The sequence below is a fragment of the Vulpes lagopus genome, chromosome 3, assembly GCF_018345385.1.
Source record: "Vulpes lagopus strain Blue_001 chromosome 3, ASM1834538v1, whole genome shotgun sequence".
In the NCBI taxonomy this organism is placed as follows: Eukaryota; Metazoa; Chordata; class Mammalia; order Carnivora; family Canidae; genus Vulpes; species Vulpes lagopus.
The window spans coordinates 113,813,012-113,833,441 of record NC_054826.1 but is presented as its reverse complement, the minus strand read 5'-3'; the positions used below and the strand labels follow the sequence as shown (position 1 = coordinate 113,833,441).

General features: G+C 43.3%; 1 protein-coding gene across 6 annotated transcripts in view; it reads left to right on the top strand.

Annotated features, from left to right (window-relative positions):
* LOC121487624 (transport and Golgi organization protein 1 homolog) overlaps window positions 1–20,430 on the top strand; it is a 46,610-nt gene that overhangs the window by 6,629 nt on the left and 19,551 nt on the right. For 4 of the 6 annotated variants that reach the window (XM_041749521.1, XM_041749520.1, XM_041749524.1 and 1 more), the window contains one exon: window positions 16,564–16,695. The exons of 1 other annotated variant lie outside the window; for it this stretch is intronic. The gene's annotated coding sequence lies outside the window, so the exon portion shown is untranslated. Of the gene's footprint in view, window positions 1–4,823; window positions 4,917–16,563; window positions 16,696–20,430 lie in introns of those variants that run through there. One more of the 6 variants, XM_041749522.1, reaches the window with a different exon arrangement.

Sequence of the window (20,430 nt, the reverse complement as noted above, 5' to 3'; positions counted from 1 at the left end):
GCAGAGCTGGTTTGGAGGTCACATATTCTTTCAGTTCCTGCCAGTCTTGGAAGCTCTTTATCTCTCCTTCCATTTTGAATGAGAGCCTTGCTGGATAAAGTATTCTTGGTTGCATGTCCTTCTCATTTAGGACCCTGAATATATCCTGCCAGCCCTTTCTGGCCTGCCAGGTCTCTGTGGAGAGGTCTGCTGTTACCCTAATACTTCTCCCCATAAAAGTCAGGGAGTTTTTTGTCTCTTCCTGCTTAAAGGATCTTCTCCTTATCTTTGGAATTTGCAAGCTTCACTATTAAATGTCGAGTTGTTGAATGGTTTTTATTGATTTTAGCGGGGGATCTCTCTGTTTCCTGGATCTGAATGCCTGTTTCCCTTCCCAGATCAGGAACGTTTTCAACAAACGTATGGTTTGAACAAATACATATTCTGGCCCTCTGTCCCTTTCGGCGCCTTTGGGAACCCCAATTAAACGTAGGTTTTTCTTCCTCAGGCTGTCGTTTATTTCCCTTAATCTGTTTTCATGGTCTCTTCATTGTCTGTCTCTTTTTTCCTCAGTTTCCCTCTTTGCCATCAACTTGTCTTCTATGTCACTAACTCGTTCTTCCACCTCATTAAGCCTCGTCGTTAGGACTTCTAGTTTGGATTGCATCTCATTTAATCGATTTTTAATTTCTGCCTGATTGGATCTAAATTTTGCAGTCATGAAGTCTCTTGAGTCCTTTATGCTTTTTTCTAGAGCCACCAGTAGCTGTATAATAGTGCTTCTGAATTGGCGTTCTGACATTGAATTGTAATCCAGATTTTGTAACTCTGTTGGAGAGAGGACTGTTTCTGATTCTTTCTTTTGAGGTGAGGGTTTCTTTCTACTCATTTTGCTCAGTGCAGCATGGCCAAAAACAAGTTGTATTGGGAAAAGGAGAAAAAGAGAGGAGAGAAAGAAAGAAAAGAGAAAATGAAAAAAGAAAAAAAGAAGAAAAAAGAGAAGAAAACGAGAAAGAAAAAGGTGAAAAAAAGGGGTGGTGGAAGCAACTAGAAATCAAAAAGAAAGAAAAAACAAAAGCAAAAAACCAAAAAACACGGGGAAGTGTCTTCAGGTTCTGTATACTTTAAGTCCCTTGACTTCCCCTGGAACTGGTCCCTCTAGCTGGTCTTCTGGGGGAGGGGCCTGCTGTGCTGATTTTCAGGTGTTAGCACTTGGGGGAGCTGCTCTACCCCTGCCTGGTGCAGGGCTCAGTGGGGGTTGTTCACCCCGTGAGGCCCCAGGAGGAACAGCCCAGTAGCTATGGCAGCTCTGGGACCCTGGAGTCAGCCCCCGCAGTAACTCCGGGGCTCTCCGTCTGCAGGGCCTGGGGGCTCCGGGGCGGGGCCGCTGATCTGCTCAGCTCCCGGCAGGAGCGTCCTTGTTGTCCTGGGCCCTCCCGGCCTCTGCCTGTCCCGGGGGAGGCGGGATCCTGGGCTGTGTCCCGGCGCCCTGTGCTCCGGGGCCTGCGCTGTTGGATTCGCGCTCCGGCCCCGCAGCCCCCTCCGCGGAGCCACCGCCCGAGCCCCTCCGAGCTGCTCCGGGTCCCCCCGAGCGCTGCAGCCCTTAGGGAGCTCGGCGCACTCTCCCCGGGGAGCAGGTGCCTGTTAGTGTCCCAGGGAGCCCGAGGGCATCCCCGCCCTCCCGGGTCCTGCTCTAACTCCCTGCGGGCGCCTTTCCCCCCTGGGAAGGTCGGTGCAGCTCCTGCTCCTCCGGGACGGGGCTCTCCTGTCCTGGGGACACTTGTCCCGGCCTCAGCCCGGCTCCTCGCGGGGCCCCTCCCCCTTGGAGGCGTTTTGTTTCTTTATTTCTTTTTCCCTCTTCCTACCTTGATAGAAGCACGAACTCTTCTCACTGCAGCATTCCAGCTGGTCTCTCTTTAAATCTCAGGCCGAATTCGTAGATTTTCAGGATGATTTGAAGGTTATCTGGGTAATTTGTTGGGGACAGGTGACTTGGGGACCCTACTCCTCCGCCATCTTGCCCCTCCCCTTCTCTGTGCTTCTTTCCGTGTATTACGACTGTCAGGGATATCTCTTGACCTTGAAAGCAGTGGGTTTATGAAGAAGAGGTCTTATAGTGCTCTATACTGTAATGTCCCCTTTTCACCTCAACTATGAATTCCAGGGTGTTTCCTGTATGTCGTGCATGCACCATGTGGTTGTGACTGAGCATCATTGGCTTTCCTGGCCAGCCAGCTACAGGGTTTGGTCCCTGTGCTGTGAAAGGGCCAGTCTGGCACTGCCTTGGGCTTGTAGTTGGGTTGACCAGATGCTTGCTCTAAGTCCATTTCTGGGACTATGGCCAGCCACCCCTAACTGCAGAGTACCTCTCACCACCCTGAGAGGCTTTCATTAGTCAGCAGGGCCTGAAATCAGACCAGATGTCTGCCACTAGTCTGGTGCTGTGGTTGCAGCCCAAATACAGGGCTTTCTTCTTGTGTAGGCCCTGTGAGATTTTTGTTAGTGGACAAGGCTGGCATTTAGATTAGATGTCTGCCCCTATCCCACTGCTGGCATATGTGGTTCTCTCTCCCTCTCCCCATGGTAGGACACGCTATCAGAACTACTTGCAGAAAGAGACATGATGGGAGCAGCTTTGAAGGGACTTTTGCTGAGTGGGGTGAGATTGGAAGCTGCAGTCTCCAGGAGAATGTAGGGCAGAGCTTGGGGTAGTAGGAAGGTAGGTGAAGAGTGTTCATGGTGGTTCCAGCAAGTGCCTGGATATCTGGGCTTGGAAGGGCAGAGAAACAGCACCCACTAGTTCTTCTATTCTTGGAGAAGTCTGCAAGAGACTCTTGCTCCTGCTGGGCATCTTCTGAGATTAATAAGTAAATCTTCTTCCAGTATCCCCCAGGTGCTTTCCAAAGTGCTACTTCTATGCTGTATCGAGGCCTGTATGTTTGTTATGCTGGCTCCTTAAGGGAGGAGACCTAGTTTCCTGTGGCTCTCTAGCTCTCCAAGAGCTAGGCCCTCTGATTTTTAAAGTACTTGGAGTTAAGGCCTGCTGATTGTATCAACTCATGGAATTTAAAAAATATTTTATTTATTTATTCATGAGAGAGAAAGAGAGAGAGAGGCAGAGACACAGGCAGAGGGAGAAGCAGGCTCCATGCAGGGAGCCCGAAGAGGGACTCGATCCCAGGTCACCAGGATCACTCCCCAGGCCGAAGGCAGTGCCAAACCACCGAGCCACGTGGGCTGCCCTCAACTCATGAATTTAGGCCCTAGCCCCATGGTTTCAACGCCCAGTATTACAGGGAGTTATCTTCCTGGTGCAGGTTCCCAGCGTCTAGAGTGCCTGGAGTGGGATCTGTTTCTTTCTCTTCTCTGTGTTTGTGGTGTCCTTGTTTGTGTTTGGTCTCCCTGGGAGTTTGGTTCCAGACTGCATCTCTCCCCTCGACCCTTTTCACTGTAGCCTCCTCTGAAGGATTAAGTGTGGAAAGTCTGCCCTACCAGTCTGGGGTTGCACTGAAGTGACTGTTTTCTATGTGCATCCATGAGAGGAGGTGAGCTTAGGACCCTTCTACTCTGTCATCCTCCCAGGTTCCTTCATGCAGACCTTTACAGGTGTGTCCTTTACAAAGATTTTCTCCAAGTCTGTGGCTTCTCTTTTCATTCTTGGGATGAAGATGGTTTCTTGTTTGTTTTTGCTTTTAATGTTTGATTTGAAACATTGGAGTCCAAAACTTAATACTGTGATTTAAAAGAGGAAAGCAAAACTCCTTTGAGAATTTGCCTTGCAATCATCTGATGTACTTATGCTTACCTTGTGTTTAATAACATTGAGGCTGTAGTTGCAACTCTGTGCTTATTCCTGGCAGAAACACATACTGAGTCAAGAGTTGGTGGAGGGGAGTTTGGATGTAAACTCCCTGAGAAAATTATATGTCAAATATGGTCATGTTTTAAAATCCATTCCTAAGTGCACAGCACCATCATAAAAATGGTTCTCTTTTAAGGAAAAATATTTGAGGGCTTCAACAATGTTCCCAAGATGCTGATTCTTGTCATTATCCTTCTTTCTTGAAGGGTCTGTCACTTCACGCCTCCTGTTCATTTTCCCTTCCTCAAATGTTCCTCGTCTAACTATCTGCTGTCCTCCTTTGTCATTTTATGAGTGATTGTAATGCTTTCCAGCATCAGCTTTTTTAACATCTTGAAATCATGTGTCTCATAGAGCATCGACAGTAGAGGCCAGCATCAACTGTTGCAAAGAGCATAAGGAATAGCCACCTGAGTGAAGCAGGGAGGATACTTAAAACATCACCCAAGGACAAACCTTTCTAGTATGTTTTCAGTTGTACAAGGGATAGTTGGATCCCAGGGGAAGCAAGACTTGGTCATTGCCTTTATGTGGAGGTTACATGTAGATTAGGAAATGTGTCTGATGCTGTGCTGACACATGACAAAGCCATCACAGTGATCAGTGATACAAGTGGCAGGTTCATTAGAAACATCTATTGTGCTATTGTCTGGTGGGAGTACCCTCAGTGTCATCCTACTCATGGAGGCCAGGGGTAATGAGGATCCCGAAGATCCCTCCCCCACAGTTCAGTCTGAACCAGCTAAGTTCTTTAGGGCCATGATGAAGTCTTCTAGCCCCCACACCACTGGGGCCATGACACTTGCTGCTGCCATCACTTCCAAGATGGATGAGGCCTCTTAGGACTTTTCTGCTCACCTTTGAGGAGAAAACCTGTTCTAGGGAACAAGGGAGGTTCTGGTCAGCCCTCTTTGCTGTATAACATGTGGGATCAGCATCTGGACATTCTAAGTTATTGCCTTTCTGTTTCCTAGTAAGGAGCTTTAAGAATGGTTAATGGATATTCTGGGGAGCATACCAAATGGCAGAGGAAAGCCAGCTAGGCACCTGGAGATGTCCTTAGCATCTTGAGGTGGTAAGTCATTCCCACAGACAAATGCCCATGTTAAAATCTCATTGAGCTGTTTTAAAATATGTATGCATTTAAATTGTGTATTTTATAAACTCAATTAAAAATATAATTTTTACATAATTTCTCTAAATGAGGATAGGCCAACATAATGCTAAAAGTAAATGTTTCCAGCAATGCTGGTTGTGCACCCTTATGAATATAATCCTCCTATTACACACCTAACATGGTATATTTCACTGTGGGCACATGTCTCTTTTTTTCTTTTCTAAGAAATTTTTAATTGAAGTATAACATATCTACATAAAAGAGCTCAATGAACTATCCCAGGGTGTGCAAATATCTCAGGTAAAAAATCCAACTCAGGGGATCCCTGGGTGGCGCAGCGGTTTGGCGCCTGCCTTTGGCCCAGGGCGCGATCCTGGACACCCGGGATCGAATCCCACGTCAGGCTCCCCGTGCATGGAGCCTGCTTCTCCCTCTCCCTATGTCTCTGCCTCTCTCTCTCTCTCTCTCTCTCTCTCTCTCTCTGTGACTATCATAAATTTAAAAAAAACCCAACTCAGAATGAATCTGTGATCATGGCAAGTTGTGCAGCTCCTCCTAGAGTCAGATTTTTATCTGTGACAGAGAAGGGAGAATGGATGTTGGGTGACAATTATCATATTGGCTATAAATAACCTGGAAGGTATGGACCAAGCCCACCTGTCTAATGACTCCTGGCATCCTAGCCCTTGACCCTCTGCAGTGTATGCATGACCTTCTGAGTGTTCCTTTTGTGTGACATCGATGCCCCCCTCACCTGGTGTTGTCCCATTCATCCTTCAGACATCAGGGCAAGTAGGGATTTTTTAGGGAAGATATCCTTAATCCCCTCAAATAGGCAATTTTCTTCTACAATATATCTTCACAATCTTAGCCAGGTCCCTCCCTTCATAGCACTTATTTCAGTTTGTGGCTATATTTTTGCTGTATTGTTATTAGACTAAATATTTTTGCTCTGTTATTTCTAACCCCCATGAGGCTGGGCTGTGTGTTCTGGATCACTAACTATGATGTACTTTGCTTAGAAGAGTCTGGGCTTTCCTTCGGTATTTATGGAGTGAGTGAGTGATTCAGAAATCTGGATATAGGGAAGCAGAGGCCATTTTTCACAGGCCTTTCAGCTGTTCTTAGCACACTTGGAAACTAGATATTGCAATTTCTAGTTCAGAGTATCTCCAATTTGACATTTAAAAAATATTTCAAAATATGAGAAATGTGATCTTGTTTAAACCTATAACACATTAGAATGAGTTGTAGTAATTAACTAGAAAACTTATAAGGTGAGGCACTCGTACAATAGGACATGGAGGAGGTGGTCTTCAACTTCGATCAGAAAAGAATCCTATGAACATCTCATTGACTTTCTATGTGCCAGAAAACAACCTGTTAGAATGAAACAGGTTCAATGGTGAGGTTGAAACCAAGGGTAGTGTGTGACATTGGACAACTTACTTCACCTTTCAAGTCTGTGTTCCATTAGAGAAACTAGGGAGGTAACTGTACTTTGTTGTGGAGCACCAGGTAGGAAGGGGCTTTTTAAAAATTGGTTCACCTGTGGTATCCATGTTGATCTACTGGGGGCAACGGCAGCTGATTGGTGGAGAGATTATAAAGTTCTGGGTTGCTATGGCAACGTTCACTCAGGAGAAGGCTTGGAGGAAGAGGGATCCTCCTCCACTTCAACTGCTCCTGAGAGTCCATTTAACCTGCTCCTTGTGTCCTGCTGACCTAGTGAATTACTGACCTGCTGAACTTCTATCCTTTCTGAACCCTCCTTCCTCCCCTCCAGGACTTAATCTAACCCTGGCACTGTCCCTGCTACCTTCTTCTCCTGACAAACGGCTTCCCCAGTCTTACCCTTTGTTCGCATCCTCCCCCATCCCTAATTACCACCTTGTCCCCTTTCCCACTCCTTCACACTCATCCCACCCCAACCTGCTCCTGCCTATCTCCACCTCCTCCCTGGTGTCCCAGTGCCCCCTGAAAGCACTAGGACATGGAGGTGCAGAGTCTGCTTTTCTGGTTCTTCTTATTCCTGTGTCCTGGTTGCCCAAACACAAATGTGAGTAAACATGGCACATCAGTGGTGTCTTCCTTTTTTTTAAAGATTCTTTTTATGAGAGAGAGAGAGAGAGAGAGAGAGAGAGAGAGAAAGGGCACAGGTGCTGGTGGAAGGGCAGAGGGGGAAGGAGATAGAGAATCCCAAACACAATGTGCAGGAAACACAAAGAGGGCCTCAGTCTCAGAACCATGGGATCATGACTTGATCCAAACCAAGACTTAGTTGCCTGAGCTGCCCAGGTGCCCAGAAGCTGCTGGTGGTGTCTTCTATCCTATTGGGTTCTTTTGCATTGTGGTTAAATAGCTTTTTCAGTCTCCTTGATGGGAACTTCAGAAAAACTTCAGTTCTTTCTGAAGATCATGAACCACAGGGCAGGTTTCTTGGTCAGCCTGAAGGGGTTATGGCCACAGCTGTCCATATCAAGTTCTGGGTCCTGTCTGTGCCGCTTGGTCCAAAAAGAGCAGTGTTGGCTGGATGGAAAACTATAAATACTAGGTTCATTGTATCAAGAAGGAAGGATTTGTGAAGATATAGAAGCCATTGACCATTATGTCTTATATAGGAGGCTAGTATGATATGTAGATTATATCTCATTAAAATTGACTTTAAAGATGTCAGGAACTCAGGGCACCTGGGGGGCTCAGTTGGTTAAGCAGCTGCCTTCTGCTCAGGTCACGATCTGGGCGTCCTGGGATCTAGCCCCACATTAGGCTCCCTACTATGGGGGAGGGGAGTCTGCTTTACCCTCTCCTTCTGTCCCTCCTCCACACTCATGCCTTCTCTGTCGCTCACTTTCTCTCAAGTAAATGAATTAAATAAAAAAATACACAAATAAGTCAGGAACTAATTATAGGAGCTATGGGTATTAGACTTGCTCCTGGAAGCCTGGTCAAGATCCTCCTTTAAGCCTTGTAAGTTTTGGGTCCATCTTATATGTAGTTTGTGTTCCTATCAGCATATTGTTCATATTTGTGAACTTTGGCAGCCTGGGGAACCGTGGTATCTTAAGCATCGGCGTAGGTACTAGAGTTAAAAAGTGAAATGTCCTGAGGGAGGGGCAAGATGGCGGAGGAGTAGGGTCTCCAGGTCACCTGTCCTCAGCAAATTACCTAGAAAACCATCCAATCATCCTGAAAACCTACGAATTCGGCCTGAGATTTAAAGAGAGACCAGCTGGAACGCTACAGTGAGAAGAGTTCACGCTTCTATCAAGGTAGGAAGACGGGGGAAAAAGAAATAAAGGAACAAAAGGCCTCCGAGGGGGAGGGGCCCGCGAGGAGCCGGGCTGAGGCCGGGGCGAGTGTCCCCAGGACAGGAGAGCCCCGTCCCGGAGGAGCAGGAGCTGCACCGACCTTCCCCGCGGAAAGGGGCTCCCCGGGAATTGGAGCAGGATCCCCAGAAAGGCAGGGACGCCCTCGGGCTCCCGGGGACAGTAACAGAGGAACTGCGCCCCGGAGAGTGCGCCGAGCTCCCTAAGGGCTGCAGCGCTCGGCGGGACCCGGAGCAGCTCGGAGGGGCTCGGGCGGCGGCTCCGCGGAGGGGGCTGCGGGGCTCCGGGAACAGCTCAGCGGCGGCGGCTCGCGCAGAGGAAGAAGCTCCGCGCGGAGGGGGCTGCGCGGCTCCGGGAACAGCTCGGAGAGGCTCGGGCGGCGGCTCCGCGGAGGGGGCTGCACCGCCGGGAGCGCGAATCCAACAGCGCAGGCCCCGGAGCACAGGGCGCCGGGACACAGCCCAGGATCCAGCCTCCCCCGAGACAGGCAGAGGCCGGGAGGGCCCAGGACAGCAAGGACGCTCCTGCCTGGAACTGAGCAGATCAGCGGCCCCGCCCCGGAGCCCCCAGGCCCTGCAGAAGGAGAGCCCCGGAGCTACTGCGGGGGCTGACTCCAGGGTCCCAGAGCTGCCCCCGCCACTGTGGCTTCCTCCCGGGGCCTCACGGGGTGAACAACCCCCACCGAGCCCTGCACCAGGCAGGGGCAGAGCAGCTCCCCCAAGTGCTAACACCTGAGAATCAGCACAGCAGGCCCCTCCCCCAGAAGACCAGCGAGACGGACCAGTTCCAAGGGAAGTCAAGGGACTTAAACTACACAGAATCGGAAGATACTCCCCCGTGGTTTTTTTTGTTTTTTGTTTTTTTGTTTTTGTTTTTGTTTTTGTTTTTGTTTTTTTTTGGTTTTTTTTTTTTGTTTTGTGCTTTTTTTTTTCTCTCTTTCTTCTTGATTTATGATTGCTTCCCCACCCCTCCTTTTTTCTTTTTTCTCCTTTCTTTCTTTTTCTTTCTTTTTCTTCTCTTTTTCCCCTTTTTTTTTCTTCTTTCTCTTTTTTTTCTCTTTTCTTTCCTTCTCTCTCTTTTTCTCCTTTTCCCAATACAACTTGTTTTTGGCCACTCTGCACTGAGCAAAATGACTAGAAGGAAAACCCCTCAAAAAAAAGAATCAGAAACAGCCCACTCTCCCACAGAGTTACAAAATATGGATTACAATTCAATGTCAGAAAGCCAATTCAGAAGCACTATTTTACAGCTACTGGTGGCTCTAGAAAAAACCATAAAGGACTCAAGAGACTTCATGACTGCAGAATTTAGATCTAATCAGGCAGAAATTAAAAATCAATTAAATGAGATGCAATCCAAGCTAGAAGTCCTAACCACGAGGCTTGACGAGGTGGAAGAACGAGTGAGTGACATAGAAGACAAGTTGATGGCAAAGAGGGAAACTGAGGAAAAAAGAGACAGGCAATTAAAAGACCATGAGGATAGATTAAGGGAAATAAATGATAGCCTGAGGAAGAAAAACCTACGTTTAATTGGGGTTCCTGAGGGCGCCGAAAGGGACAGAGGGCCAGAATATGTATTTGAACAAATCCTAGCTGAAAACTTTCCGAATCTGGGAAGGGAAACAGGCATTCAGATCCAGGAAATAGAGAGATCCCCCCCTAAAATCAACAAAAACCATTCAACACCTCGACATTTAATAGTGAAGCTTGCAAATTCCAAAGATAAGGAGAAGATCCTTAAAGCAGCAAGAGAAAAAAAGTCCCTGAGTTTTATGGGGAGGAATATTAGGGTAACAGCAGACCTCTCCACAGAGACCTGGCAGGCCAGAAAGGGCTGGCAGGATATATTCAGGGTCCTAAATGAGAAGAACATGCAACCAAGAATACTTTATCCAGCAAGGCTCTCTTTCAAAATGGAAGGAGAGATAAAGAGCTTCCAAGACAGGCAGGAACTGAAAGAATATGTAACCTCCAAACCAGCTCTGCAAGAAATTTTAAGGGGGACTCTTAAAATTCCCCTTTAAGAAGAAGTTCAGTGGAACAATCCACAAAAACAAGGACTGAATAGATATGATGACACTAAACTCATATCTATCAATAGTAACTCTGAATGTGAACGGGCTTAATGACCCCATCAAAAGGCGCAGGGTTTCAGACTGGATAAAAAATCAGGACCCATCTATTTGCTGTCTACACGAGACTCATTTTAGACAGAAGGACACCTACAACCTGAAAATAAAAGGTTGGAGAACCATTTACCATTCAAATGGTCCTCAAAAGAAAGCAGGGGTTGCCATCCTTATATCAGATAAATTAAAATTTACCCCGAAGACTATAGTGAGAGATGAAGAGGGACACTATCTCATACTCAAAGGATCTATCCAACAAGAGGACTTAACACTCCTCAATATATATGCCCCGAATGTGGGAGCTGCCAAATATTTAAACCAATTAATAACCAAACTCAAGAAATACCTTGATAATAATACACTTATACTTGGTGACTTCAATCTAGCTCTTTCTACCCTGGATAGGTCTTCTAAGCACAACATCACCAAAGAAACGAGAGCTTTAAATGATACACTGGACCAGATGGATTTCACAGATATCTACAGAACTTTACATCCAAACTCAACTGAATACACATTCTTCTCAAGTGCACATGGAACTTTCTCCAGAATAGACCACATACTGGGTCATAAATCGGGTCTGAACCGATACCAAAAGATCGGGATAGTCCCCTGTATATTCTCAGACCATAATGCCTTGAAATTAGAACTTAATCACAACAAGAAATATGGAAGGACCACAAACACGTGGAGGTTAAGGACCATCCTGCTAAAAGATGAAAAGGTCAACCAGGAAATTAAGGAAGAATTAAAAAGATTCATGGAAACTAATGAAAATGAAGATACAACCGTTCAAAATCTTTGGGATGCAGCAAAAGCAGTCCTGAGGGGGAAATACATCGCAATACAAGCATACATTCAAAAACTGGAAAGATCTCAAATTCAAAAGCTCACCTTACACATAAAGGAACTAGAGAAAAAGCAACAAATAGACCCCACCCCCAGCAGAAGAAGAGAGTTAATTAAAATTCGAGCAGAACTCAATGATATCTAGACCAAAAGAACTGTGGAACAGATCAACAGAACCAGGAGTTGGTTCTTTGAAAGAATTAATAAGATAGATAAACCATTAGCCAACCTTGTTAAAAAGAAGAGAGGGAAGACTCAATAAAATCATGAATGAGAAAGGGGACATCACTACCAACACCAAGGAAATACAAACGATTTTAAAAACATATTATGAACAGCTGTACGCCAATAAATTAGGAAATCTAGAAGAAATGGACACATTCCTGGAAAGCCACAAACTACCAAAACTGGAGCAGGAAGAAATAGAAAACCTGAACAGGCCAATAACCAGGGAGGAAATTGAAGCAGTCATCAAAAACCTCCCAAGACACAAGAGTCCAGGGCCAGATGGCTTCCCAGGGGAATTTTATCAAACGTTTAAAGAAGAAATCATACCTATTCTACTAAAGCTGTTTGGAAAGATAGAAAGAGATGGAGTACTTCCAAATTCGTTCTATGAGGCCAGCATCACCTTAATTCCGAAACCAGACAAAGACCCCACCAAAAAGGAGAATTACAGACCAATATCCCTGATGAACATGGATGCAAAAATTCTCAACAAGATACTAGCCAATAGGATCCAACAACACATTAAGAAAATTATTCACCATGACCAAGTAGGATTTATCCCTGGGACACAAGGCTGGTTCAACACTCGTAAAACCATCAATGTGATTCATCATATCAGCAAGAGAAAAACCAAGAACCATATGATACTCTCATTAGATGCAGAGAAAGCATTTGACAAAATACAGCATCCATTCCTGATCAAAACCCTTCAGAGTGTTGGGATAGAGGGAACTTTCCTCGACATCTTAAAAGCCATCTACGAAAAGCCCACAGCAAATATCATTCTCAATGGGGAAGCACTGGGAGCCTTTCCCCTAAGATCAGGAACAAGACAGGGATGTCCACTCTCACCACTGCTGTTCAACATAGTTCTGGAAGTCCTCGCCTCAGCAATCAGACAACAAAAAGACATTAAAGGCATTCAAATTGGCAAAGAAGAAGTCAAACTCTCCCTCTTCGCCGATGACATGATACTCTACATAGAAAACCCAAAAGCCTCCACCCCCAGATTGCTAGAACTCATACAGCAATTTGGTAGCGTGGCAGGATACAAAATCAATGCCCAGAAATCAATGGCATTTCTATACACTAACAATGAGACTGAAGAAAGAGAAATTAAGGAGTCAATCCCATTTACAATTGCACCCAAAAGCATAAGATACCTAGGAATAAACCTAACCAAAGAGGTAAAAGATCTATACCCTAAAAACTATAGAACACTTCTGAAAGAAATTGAGGAAGACACAAAGAGATGGAAAAATATTCCATGCTCATGGATTGGCAGAATTAATATTGTAAAAATGTCAATGTTACCCAGGGCAATTTATACGTTTAATGCAATCCCTATCAAAATACCATGGACTTTCTTCAGAGAGTTAGAACAAATTATTTTAAGATTTGTGTGGAATCAGAAAAGACCCCGAATAGCCAGGGGAATTTTAAAAAAGAAAACCTTAGCTGGGGGCATCACAATGCCAGATTTCAGGTTGTATTACAAAGCTGTGGTCATCAAGACAGTGTGGTACTGGCACAAAAACAGACACATAGATCAATGGAACAGAATAGAGAACCCAGAAGTGGACCCTGAAATGTACGGTCATCTAATATTCGATAAAGGAGGAAAGACTATCCATTGGAAGAAAGACAGTCTCTTCAATAAATGGTGCTGGGAAAATTGGACATCCACATGCAGAAGAATGAAACTGGACCACTCTCTTTCACCATACACAAAGATAAACTCAAAATGGATGAGAGATCTAAATGTGAGACAAGATTCCATCAAAATCCTAGAGGAGAACACAGGCAACACCCTTTTTGAACTTGGCCACAGTAACTTCTTGCAAGATACATCCACGAAGGCAAAAGAAACAAAAGCAAAAATGAACTATTGGGACTTCATCAAGATAAGAAGCTTTTGCACAGCAAAGGATACAGTCAACAAAACTAAAAGACAACCTACAGAATGGGAGAAGATATTTGCAAATGACATATCAGATAAAGGGCTAGTTTCCAAAATCTATAAAGAACTTATTAAACTCAACACCAAAGAAACAAACAATCCAATCATGAAATGGGCAAAAGACATGAAGAGAAATCTCACAGAGGAAGACATGGACATGGCCAACAAGCACATGAGAAAATGCTCTGCATCACTTGCCATCAGGGAAATACAAATTAAAACCACAATGAGATATCACCTCACACCAGTGAGAATGGGGAAAATTAACAAGGCAGGAAACAAATGTTGGAGAGGATGCGGAGAAAAGGGAACCCTCTTACACTGTTGGTGGGAATGTGAACTGGTGCAGCCACTCTGGAAAACTGTGTGGAGGTTCCTCAAAGAGTTAAAAATAGACCTGCCCTACGACCCAGCAATTGCACTGTTGGGGATTTACCCCAAAGATTCAGATGCAATGAAACGTCGGGACACCTGCACCCCAATGTTTCTATCAGCAATGGCCACAATAGCCAAACTGTGGAAGGAACCTCGGTGTCCATCGAAAGATGAATGGATAAAGAAGATGTGGTTTATGTATACAATGGAATATTACTCAGCAATTAGAAACGACAAATACCCACCATTTGCTTCAACGTGGATGGAACTGGAGGGTATTATGCTGAGTGAAATAAGTCAATCGGAGAAGGACAAACAGTGTATGTTCTCATTCATTTGGGGAATATGAATAATAGTGAAAGGGAATATAAAGGAAGGGAAAAGAAATGTTGGGAAATATCAGGAAGGGAGACAGAACATAAAGACTCCTAACTCGGGGAAACGAACTAGGGGTGGTGGAAGGGGAGGAGGGCGGGTGTTGGAGGGGAATGGGTGACGGGCACTGAGGTGGACACTTGACGGGATGAGCACTGGGTGTTTTTCTGTATGTTGGTAAATTAAACACCAATAAAAGTTAATTAAAAAAAAAAAAGTGAAATGTCCTTTGTGCTCTGTGCTTCCTGGGTGTTTGGTTGACTTCTCATAACTCTGCATTCAACCCTTTCCTTCTGTTCTTGGAAGCTGACCCCAGGGAGTCTGTATCCTGCCAAGTCAATGAGAGCCCTGAGAAGCCCAGCAGACACTAATTGGCCACATTCTGCTGGGACATTTGCCATAGGAAAATCACTAGGAGTGACATGATCAGGAAGTGAATAAGTTATTGTCCTTTCTTTGGCCAAGTAAGTGCAGAGTGTTGACTTACCCGAGTAAAAAGGGCCCGAATGTCCTTAGGAGTGTCCAAATATGAGGAAATACCTGGTCCCCAGTGTGAATATATCACTCTATCATTAAAAAGCAAAGCATTAAAAAGCAAAACTTGTATCCTCAGGGGAGAGAGAAAGAGCCAGATAGGGAACATCTATAGCAATAAGTAGACTTATTTAGATTGGCATCCACGAGATTCTTAGAGAGGGATCTGGAAAGTCCCAGTAGTCAGGAACAACCCTTGTATTGAGGCAGAATCATCCCACATGAATACATCCAGTCAAAACAGACTCTATTCTGTTTCTTCTGAGTCTTCAAAGGAGGAAATTCCTTGGTAGGCATTTTTGGAATTATTCCCGTCTCCCTGGGCTGCATCTCATAGATCAGTTCAGTTCTCCCTTCCCCCTCATCTCTGAGCTCTTGCATAAACTAACTCATCTTGTGTTTCCCACCTCCACTTGTTCATGGCCATGGTCTCTGAGAGCCTAGTGTTATTGGCCCCATTGGAGGTAATCTAATTAAGAGTCAGTTACTGATATCAGCATCCAGACAGCTGCCAGATGTACAAGAGTGCCTATGACTGGGGGTGTTTTCTATTCATGACCAGTGCCCTCTGTTTTGTGTATTAGATCCCCATGATCAACCATTGTGCTGACAGCTCCTGCTGTCTTTCAGACCATGGCTATTCTGATACAGTGTGTTTCCCACCAGCATATGTTCTCATGACCTCAGTTTTGAGGGCTAAAATGAAAATGTTATAGATTTCAGAGGCTCCTTTCTAGAGAGGTGTGTTTGCACAAAATTCAAGCTTGGTGTGAATTAGGATGAATTGCATTGTGAGTGTCTTTTCTCCTCAAATACTTCCAACTCTAGTTTTTGTCAAATGAGATGTGTTCTTTCTTTGGTGACCATATCCAGGAAGTTTGTATTCTTTTAGAAATTAAATTTCATAGTTGCTATTGATTGATTTAAGTACCATACCAAGAAATAGGAACATGAATACCTTCATTGGCTATTTGGAGGTAGATGTCAAGTAACGTAAAATCTCACAGGTATCATCAAAATATAGAAGATTGCCTGATGATGCAAATTACCATGTACTTCAGAAATCTGACCTTTTGGGTTGTGGTTCAGAAGCAAAGTGAGCATTGAAAGGAAATATCAATGTTTTCAGAAACTACACAATAATTATAATTTTTGTTGTAGTAGTAATCCCAAATTATTATAATAGCCTTCTGTCTCTCTCACTTATGTCCTTATCTATCAACATCTGTCTATATAACATTGTTATTTGTATCTCTAGTACATTTCTTCTTGCTTTCATTCTTCCATAAATTTTGGGTATAGTTTTGGAAATGTTCCAAAGAAGTTTACCTACGCACTTAGGAAGGTACAGTAGAAGTCACTGACTTCTTATCTACTTTAAGTTTGCATTTACTTATTTTGTCTATTTGAAATTAGCTTATAAATTCTTAAGTTCTGTTCACTATAGAAAAAAATTTGCAATGCGTTTGTAGGCAAAATACAATCTCTTAAGATTTGCCTATTAGATGTTTCCCACAGCTTCAGTGTGATATAATTTATGTATGATAACAGAATCTTTTTAAAGACTACAGTTAGTTGATATTTGACATAGGTAAGCAGCAATGAAACCCATCACCACAGTAAGAAAGCAAACACACTCATCGCTCCCAACAATTTTCCCCTGCTCCTTTGTAATCAATTTGTGCTCCTTCTCCTCCATGAGGAGGCATTAGAGAGGTATGCTTACCTCCTGGAGGCTGGCTGAGGGGTTATAAAGCTTATTCTTTCTGACAGATAAGTTGTAAATGTCTTTGAGATTCCTCATTATCTCAAATGTTATTTCAGTTTGTCCATATTTTGCCTGGCCATTTCCCTCTTGGCTCTGATGGTGTTGAGATTCTGTGGACCCTTACCGTTATAACTGCATCCTTGGGAATTTGTGCATTTCTACTTTACCTCTGGAGAGCCATCCTTGCTGTAAGTATACTAAAGTGATTTCTATACGTTTACTCATAAGTAAGCAGAAAAATGTTATAGTCACTGAACCTTTTATATGCATTCATTACTACAAATTTCCTTCTAATGTGCTCATTTTTCATTATTATTTAGATTGAAATATTTAAAAAGTTCTATTGAAGTGCCTTCTGTGATCCATATGTTCTTTTTTTTTTTTTTAAGTTTAAGTATAGGGATGCCTGGGTGGCTCAGTCAGTTAAGCATCAGCCTTTGGCTCAGGTCATATTCCTAAGGTCCTAGGATGGAGCTCTGAATTGGGCTTCTCCATCTCCCTCTGCCTGCCACTCCCCCTGCTTGTACGCGCACTCCCCCCCCCTCAAATAAATAAATAAAATCTTAATCAAAGTAAAGTTCAAGTATAACTGACAGTGTAATGTTAGTTTCAGGTGGACGTGGTATGGTGATTCAGCAGTTCTGTACATTACTCTGTGCTCATCACATTAGGTGTACTCTAAATCCCCTTCATTTCTTTCACCCATCCTTTTACCCACCTCCCCTCTAACCCATGAATTCTTTAGAAGTATACTACTTAATCTTAATTTTTTGTGTCGTTTTGCACCTGTCCTTCTGTTCTTAATGTCCTGTTGGAGTCATTTGTGATCTGAGAACATACTTCCTGTGATTTCTATTTCTTTGGTTGTTCAGATGTATCTTAGGGCCCCAAATATGGCCTGTCTTAGTGAATGTTCCATGTGAGCTTGAAAAGAATGTATATTCTTCTGTTGTTGGATGAAGTATTCTACTGATATTAATGGATCCAGTTGATTGATGATGCTGTTCAGTTCACCTGTGTCCTTATGGAATTTCTGTATCTGTTGATCTGTCAGTGACTGATGGAGGATTTTGAATCCCCCAGCTGTAATAATAGGTTCATCTATTTCCATCAGCAATTCTTTCAGTTTCTGCTTCATGTATTTTGACACTGTTATTAAGGCATGCACATTAGAAATTATTATGCCTTTTTGGAGAATTGACTCTTTTACCATTGAAGTGATGCCCATCATTATCCTTGCCAGTTTTCCTTACTTTGTAGTGTGTTTTGAGGGATCATTTCACTGGCCAGTTTGATGTTTCTAGTTTGATGTTTCTTTTAACACTTTATACATTTTATCCTTCTTGATGCATGGTTTATGAAAAGAAGTGTGATATAGTTCTTACACTTGTTCCCCTTGGGTAAGGTGTGACTTCTCCCCTCTCTCTCTTCATCCACCTACCCCAACCCCTGCTCTAGATTTCCAAAATTGTTTTCTTGTCTTTAATGATGTTTAGTGATATAGCTGAATGTTATATATATGGCATATCTGGGTTTTTTTGTTAGTTGTTTGTGTATTTGTTTTGCTATTTATTGTGCTTTTGTTTTCTTGTCTTTAATGATATTTAATGATATAGCTGAATGTTATATATTAGGCATATCTGGTTTTTTTTGTTAGTTGTTTGTGTATCTGTTTTGCTATTTATTGTGCTTTTGATTTTTGGTACTTCCTGGATCTGTGATTTGGTGACTATATTAATTTTGTAAAATCCTTAGCCAAGCAAACTCCCCGTGGGGAGCCTGACGTGAAACTTGATCCCAGGACCCTCAGATCATGACCTGAGCCAAAGGCAGATGCTCTCCCACTGAGCCACCCAGGTGCCCCCTGGTGGTAAAACTTGAATGGGCAAATACGTTAATGGTGTGAAAACGTGGTCTTGTGTATATTTTATTGAGCTATGATCTATTAGATTAGATTAGGGTGATTAGATTTACTAGATTTGTTAGGTTGACTCAAGTATGGAGAGCACGGGTTACCCTATTTGAAGCAATAGCTGTCTTTTCTGTTGTTGCTTATGTTTCATCTCTAGCCATGTGCCACTCTTTTTCTCATCCAAAGGGTTTTATTTCTTTTTGATCACCCTCCATTTGTAGCAGTCTAGAAAAATTTATAGCACCTGACTTGCTATAACTGTGTATGAATTTAGCAGAGACAATTTTGTAAGTATTCAGAAAAGCTTTCTAGAGAAGGAAAAGGCATATCTTTGTCAAAGGTTTTGTGCTCCTTCCTTCCTTCCTTCCTTCCTTCCTTCCTTCCCTTCCTCCCTCCCTCCCTCCCTCCCTTCCTCCCTTCCTCCCTTCCTCCCTCCCTCCCTCCCTCCTTCCATTTTATTTCCTTCAGGATATTTAATTATTTAATTATTTAATTATTTATTTATGTATTTATTTATTTATTTATTTTATTGAAGTTTGATTTGCCAATATAGTATAACATCAGGTGCTCATCCCATCAAGTGCCTCCCTCAGTGCCCAGCACCCAGTCACCCCATCACCCGTCCTGCTTCCCCTTCGATTACCCCTTGTTCGTTTCGCAGAGTAAGGGGTCTCTCATGTTTTGTCTTCCTCTCTAATTTTTCTCTAATTTTTTCCCTTCATTTTCCCTCCTTTCCCTTATAATCACTTTCACTATTTCTTATTTTCCAAGTATGAGTGAAACCCTATGATGATTGTCTTTCTCCAATTGACTAACTTCACTCAGCATAATATCCTCCAGTTCCATCCACCTCGAAGCAAATATATGTATGTATATATACATACATATCTCACATCTTCTTTATCCATTCATCTGTTGAAGGACATCATGGCTCCTTCCACAGTTTGGCTATTGTGGACATTGCTGCTATGAACATTGGGGTGCAGGTGTCCCAGCATTTCACTGCATCAGTATCTTTGGGGTAAATACCCAGTAGTGCAGTTGTTGGGTCGTAAAGTAGCTCTATTTTTAACTTCTTGAGAAACATCCATACTGTTTTCCAGAGTGACTGTACCAGTTCACATTCCCATCAGCAGTGCAAGAGGGTTCCTTTCCAAGAAGGAGGGTTCTCCTTCTCCATATCCTCTCCAACATTTCTTGTTTTCTGTCTTGTTAATTTTCGCCATTCTCACTGGTGTGTGGTAGTATCTCATTGTGGTTTTAATTTGTATTTCCATGATGACAAGTGATGCAGAACTTTTTTTTTTTCATGTGCTTGTTGGCCATGTGTATGTCTTCTTTGGTGAAATTTCTGTTCATGTCTTTTGCCCATTTCATGATTGGATTTTTTGTTTCTTAGGTGTTGAGTAAGATAAGTGCTTTATAGATCTTGGATACTAGCTTTATCTGATATGTCATTTGCAAATATCTTCTCCCATTCTGTAGGTAATTTTTATTTTTGTTGACTATTTCTTTTGCTGTGCAGAATTTTTTTTATCCTGATTAAGTCCCAATAGTTCACTTTTGCTTTTGTTTCCCTTGCCTTCATAGATGTATCTTACAAAAAGTTGCTGTGGCCAAGTCCCAAAGCTGGAACAAAAAGTTGCTGTGCCTGCGTTCTCCTCTAGGATTTGATGGATTCTTGTCTTACATTTAGATCTTTCAACCATTTTGAGTTTATCTTTGTGTATGGTGCAAGAGAATGGTCTAGTTTCATTCCTCTGCACGTGGTTGTTCAATTTTCCCAGCACTATTTATTGAAGGGACTGTCCTTTTTCCAGTGGATGGTCTTTCCTGATGTGTTGAATATTAGTTGACCATAGAGGTGAGGGTCCACTTCAGGGTTCGCTCTTCTCTTCTATCGGTCTATGTGTCTGTTTTTGTGCCAACACCACACTGATGATGATCACAGCTTTGTAATACAGCTTGAAATCTGGCATTGTGATTCTCTAGGCTCTGGTTTTCTTTATTA